General features: G+C 36.8%; 1 non-coding gene across 1 annotated transcript; it reads right to left on the bottom strand.

Moving 5' to 3' along the window:
• Positions 1-2,219: 2,219 nt before the first annotated feature.
• On the bottom strand, positions 2,220-2,326 carry LOC127109268 (small nucleolar RNA R71). Its single transcript, XR_007796596.1, has one exon. It is a non-coding gene; the product is annotated as a small nucleolar RNA R71 (small nucleolar RNA).
• Positions 2,327-5,715: the final 3,389 nt, after the last annotated feature.

Raw genomic sequence — 5,715 nt, 5'->3', positions numbered from 1 at the left:
ATCCAATTGTTTCTACTCTTATTTATTTCAGCAAATAGTTTAAATTTTATTACACCGTGTTTTTGACTCGGATTTCACATTTTTATTAGGACTTTATTATCATTTTGTTTGTATTATGCTCTCTTTTCTCTTGTTTTCAGATATTTAGCACTCTTGGACTCTTTTGGAAGAAACGAAGCAAAAAGACCTAAAATTAGGGTTTTTCGGTGAAATTACACACATGGCGTTGCATATGGCGGCCGCTATAGGGGAAGCCATGAGTCATCAGCCCTCAACAAGGAGGTAACCGCCACATTCCCATGATCCACCCCATTTACACACATGGCGGGCGCCATGAAGGGATGGCGGGCGCCACCTTTAGAAGTCACGTTCCCACTAAGGGGAAGTTGGAGGGCACCATGATCTTTGCAAGCTGCTGAAATCCTCTATAAATAGTTCATTCCATTTCATTTTCTAATCATCCAACTTAGTTTTACAACGCTAAGCATATATTTATCATTTGTAATAGTGATAATCCGTCACATCGCGGGGTTATCGCACCTTTGTGAGATTGAGTTGGGTCACTTCGAGTTGTTGTCGTCTTTAGCTTCAGGAGTCGGAGGTTTATTTTTGTACCAGAATCGAAGCCTCTGTTTGGAGCCGGTTCTTATTTATCGCTTTTATTTATTTATTTGTCATCGCTTTACTTTATTCATTTTCCGCACTCGCTTTACTTTATTTATTTCCGCACTCACTTTATTTTATTTATTTCTCGCACTCGCTTTACTTTATTTATTTTCCGCACTCGCTTTACTTTATTTATTTTCCGCACTCGCTTTACTTTATTTATTTACGCACTCGCTTTACTTTATTTATTTTACGCACTTTACTCCCTCTTTACGCCTCACATTCTAAAACAAACTTTTCATCATGATCAATACCGTTGTGTTTGTTTGTGTTAACATGTCTGGCTAAATCTTTTAAAGGTTAGAATGTAAGGATCGCGGTTAAAGTAATGTTTCACATATTGAATATGTAGAAATACTTTAAAGGCTGTTTTGATTTTTAACTTGAGTTTTCTAAAACAAACTTGGTTAGTTTTAATTCTTCAAGGAGTGCGAAAACACCTTGGCTTAGTTAACTAGGAATTTTTATCACTTTAAGGAAAAACCATTTTTGAAATTATTTTCGGACGCGTTGATAGATCTAAAATCAGGAAAATCCTTGGATAAAACTTTCCAAATCAAAATCACTTTTCAACTAAGCTTATGAGTCTTATTTCTTAAAAATAAGTTAACTACTTTAGCGTTCTGCGCACCTTTTATAAGTGACAATAAAAGGCCTTAATTTAAGGGTAAACTCGATTCTGAATACGCGAAAGTGACAATTCCTGTTAAATAGATTCTTTTCAAGAGTAGAAAATATTGCCTCATAAGTAGTTCTATTTAGACAATCGAAACATCACTTAACTAACGTGAAATACATTCAACCTGTCTTTACCTGCATTTATTATTTACCATTATTTTGCAAACCCAATACCTCTTTTATATCAGCTTAGGTACACACCATAACGATAGTAATCGATAGATTGACGATTGGTCTCTATGGGGTCGATATTGTTTTATATTACTTTGACGTAATTCGCGCACTTGCGAATCAACACGATCAAGTTTTTGGCGCCGTTGCCGGGGACCAACTTCATCAAATTTCATACCCTGTTGTTACACTGTACAGACTAAAGCATTATTAGCCGGTAAATGCGAAGAACCCGTAGTAGCGGAAATTTAGTAGATCCTTTAGTGGAACCCGAACGTCATACTCGTACATGCCTCTTACTCATCCGAATTAAGAAAGCTATGGCCGAGAATCGCGACCGACGACCTCTTAAAGAATTTGCCCAACCCTCTGATAAGGAACGTAGTTCGAGTATAGTAAACCACCTTATACCTGCTAACAATTTCGAACAAAAACCGTCTTCGTTGCAATTAGTGCAACAAAACCAATACGCGAGTCTTGCTACTGAAAACCCGAATCAACATTTAAAAGTTTTTATCCAACTAGCCGACACGTTTAAATCTAATGGCGCTTCACCTGATGCGATCCGTTTAAGATTATTCCCTTTCTCCCTCAGGGATAGAGCATATTCATGGCTAGATTCAATTCCAGCTAATTCAATAACTACCTGGGAAGACCTTAGGAGAGTATTCCTTGCTAGATATTTCCCCCCTAGTAATACTGTTGTTCTTCGAAACCAAATAACTAGATTTGCTCAAAACTAAGGAGAATCACTTTTCGAAGCTTGGGAGACATATAAAGAGCTATTAAGAGTCTGCCCACACCATGGCCTAGAATAATGGTTGATCGTTCATACCTTCTACAATGGACTCCATTATAACACCAAGATGAGCATCGACAATGCCGCAAGTGGCACGCTGATGAACAAACCTTATCCAGAAGCTTATGACCTAATTGAGGATATGGCCCGAAACCATTACCAATGGGGAACTGAACGAGCATCAATAGATAAAAAGGAGACCCAAGGTGGAATACATGAGGTAAGCTCTCTAGACATGATGCAGGCTGTAGCACCTCAAATTTGCACCTCCCATTTTGTATATACATTTTCATTTGTAGGTCATTAGCATTGCATTGTCCACTGCATAGCATTGCATTGTCCTTTGCCTAGTGCAAGTCATCAGTCAAGACTGGTCAGGAGATCCAGTTGTGCAAGCAAGAAAGTGCATTTTCCATTGAAGCAAGGCCCTAGGGTTGGTTCATTGAGTTCATGTGACCTAGGGATCATTTTGAAGTGGTTTGACCAAAGGTTGGATGCTCAGAGATCATTAGTCATTGTGCAATTCATCTGAAACCCTAGAAAGTCAACCAAAGTCAACTGTCAATTCAATCATGGATTTGAAGGTGGGAGATGGTTAGAGAGGCCTCATTCATGTTCATACAAGTCTCATTTGACATTTCAAACATCAACAATGAAGAATTTGAGGTCAGATGAAAACTTTCCAAAAATAGTAAGTGACCTGTAATTTGAAATTGCCAAAAATGGAAAGGTTTTCTCCTCAAGATTACATCATCAAGCAAGCTTCAAATGAAATTTTGTCCAACATAAAAGTTGAAGATCTTTCTCTCCCCTTTCCAAAAAGTCCAAGATCATGAATTTCTCATGTATGGTTTAAACGATATAGATCAATCATGGCCAAATGAATTTGAACTTCAAACATGCATAACTTTTAAACCATAAGGCCAAATGAAGTGGTTGTTTTTGCAACATTTCTCTCTTGACATGCACTATCCAAATCATGCATCATGAGCCATGCATTTCCATCACAAAAATATTTGCATTTCCATTTGAATTTTGGAGGGAAATTCCAAGTTTGAAAGTTAGTCATTGTTTTCACTTCCCACCACTTGCATTTGGTTCAAAATAACATTTGAAGGGATTCCAAACCAGAATTCGTGTACTGTTGCATTACCCTTGCATGCATGAGGTGAATTTGCAAATTGGCCAAAACACTTGTTTTCACTAATTCCACTTGCATTAGCTTAATTGGGATTAAGAGCTTCATTAACAGATCATATATAAGGATAATCCTAACAGAAAAATGGATAAACATATCACAATTCTCAGATCTGAAAATTTTCTTCACTTTGTTCTCTCACGTTTTCTTCAATTTTCTTCATATACATTGCATATTCCTCGATTGATTCATCATCCATAAGCATAATTGAGCCTTTTGGAAGCAAGATTCAGAGGAATTCATCAAGATTTGAAGCAGATCGAAGCACACACTCATCCATGGCAGTTGGAGTTTCTGGCCGGATCAAGCACGATTAAGCTATCATTCTTCATCCATGCAATCATACAAGAGCTGAGGAACACCTGTTTGTGCATTACCAAGCCTGAAAGCAACAATTTCACTTCTGCATCTTCAACAAGGTCAGGATTCGAATGTCATAATTCGCGAAATTGTTATATGCATGTTGTAGATCCTTTAATGCTGAGCACACTGAGCTTTAGATCATCATTTTTCATGAAGAAATGAGTTAGATATGTTAGATCTAAGTTTGACACATGAAAATGTATGGCTTCGAATCTTTGGATATATGTTGATTTAGAACAAATTAAGCATGGCATGTTAATGTATGATGGAAGATGAGTCCAGTGATATAATTGTTTTGCATTTCTGGACACTTTTGTTCTTGAGCCTCAAGAACACGATGAATGTTGATGAAGCTGTTAGGGTTACACTTCCAGGCATCTGTTTGATCTTCCCAGCGCTTGTGTGCATGCGTTTTCGTGTTTATGTGCATGCATTGGTCCAGCGTGGCATGGGCGTGGCGTTATGATTGGCCAAGAGCGTTTGAGCGTGCCACCTCAGTTAAGTGAAACGGTGCGTTTCACTTAACTAGCGCGCGCTAGTTCAAAATTTTACTCAGTTCGATTCCGGCCTATGGCAAATCCAAATATGCTTCACATATTATTTCATTTCTCCATATCCATTCATGTGCTTGCTCATTCATTTTTTTTATTTTCTCTCCACTTCCAAAATTCATAACTCAATGAATAATCATCCAAATAATGTGTGGATTTTTGCATTGTTCTCCTTGTTGTGTCTAGTATTTTTTGATGATTTTTCCAGAAATTGTGCCTGGATAAAAAATGTTTTGGCCTAGGGTTTGTGTATGCATGTCCAATTTGTACCTTGCTTGCCATATGCTTTGTGAAATAATGAGTTTTAATCCAATGCTTTTGAAATTTGGTATGCTTAAACTAGACATCTTGCTGGACATTTTGGTGTTGAGTTTGTATTTTTATCATTTGTGGTTGTTGAGATATGCTCATGTTAATGAAGGTGGGACAATGTGTGTCACACCTTTGCTTGCTCAAATTGATGATTTTCTTTGCCATTCCAAATAAATTCCAAATGATGTGATTTTTTGCATGATGCTTCTTCTGGATGTTAGGATTGCTCATGATTTTTTGTGAAATTTTTGGAATGATTTCTGATTTGTTTGGGATTTTTCTTTCTGGATTGTCATTTGTGCACTTTTGAATAGTCTTGAACTTCAATGATTTGGGAAATACTGGTTGTTTATCATATGAATTCTAAATTTTGCACATTGATTCTAGACATATTGAAGTTTATTGTGGCTTTGGTTTGAGGTCTTTACCATTTGTCATCTCTGTTTTAGGCTTGTGCTAAGTTGATGTACCAAATTGTGTCCTATTTGAGCTTGTTTGTGCTTACCTTGCCTTATGGAATTTGATTATCATGCTTAAACTTGTCCAAATGCCTTGATTTTTGGTGTAATGATCATGTGGTGTGTGCTGTTTAGCCATTATTTTTCTTGAGATTAATTGAATCATTTTTTAATTGATGTGGATTTGTTCATTCTGTTGCTTCAATGAGCTTTCTATTTGCATACCTTACCTTATTTGATTTGTGAAATGAATTTGGTTGATGCTATTGACATGAGAATTTTTGGATTATGTGCTTAATTGATTAAGGTTGCTTCATGTGAAATTTCATGTTCTGTTTTGAATTATTTCTCCATCTTTGACCCTAGGCCTTGTCCTAGTGGTTTATGCTTATGTTTGAGCTTTGTTTTCAGGATGAGAAGCACATGGCCATAAGGGGATTGATTCATTTGCTTAACTTGGATTATTTGGTTGATATTGACTAATCTTGACTTGTTTTGTAGGTGGATGTTTAGCTCATT

This window comes from Lathyrus oleraceus, chromosome 7 (assembly GCF_024323335.1).
Source record: "Lathyrus oleraceus cultivar Zhongwan6 chromosome 7, CAAS_Psat_ZW6_1.0, whole genome shotgun sequence".
Classification (NCBI taxonomy): Eukaryota; Viridiplantae; Streptophyta; class Magnoliopsida; order Fabales; family Fabaceae; genus Lathyrus; species Lathyrus oleraceus.
This window is presented reverse-complemented; position numbering and strand designations above follow the sequence as displayed.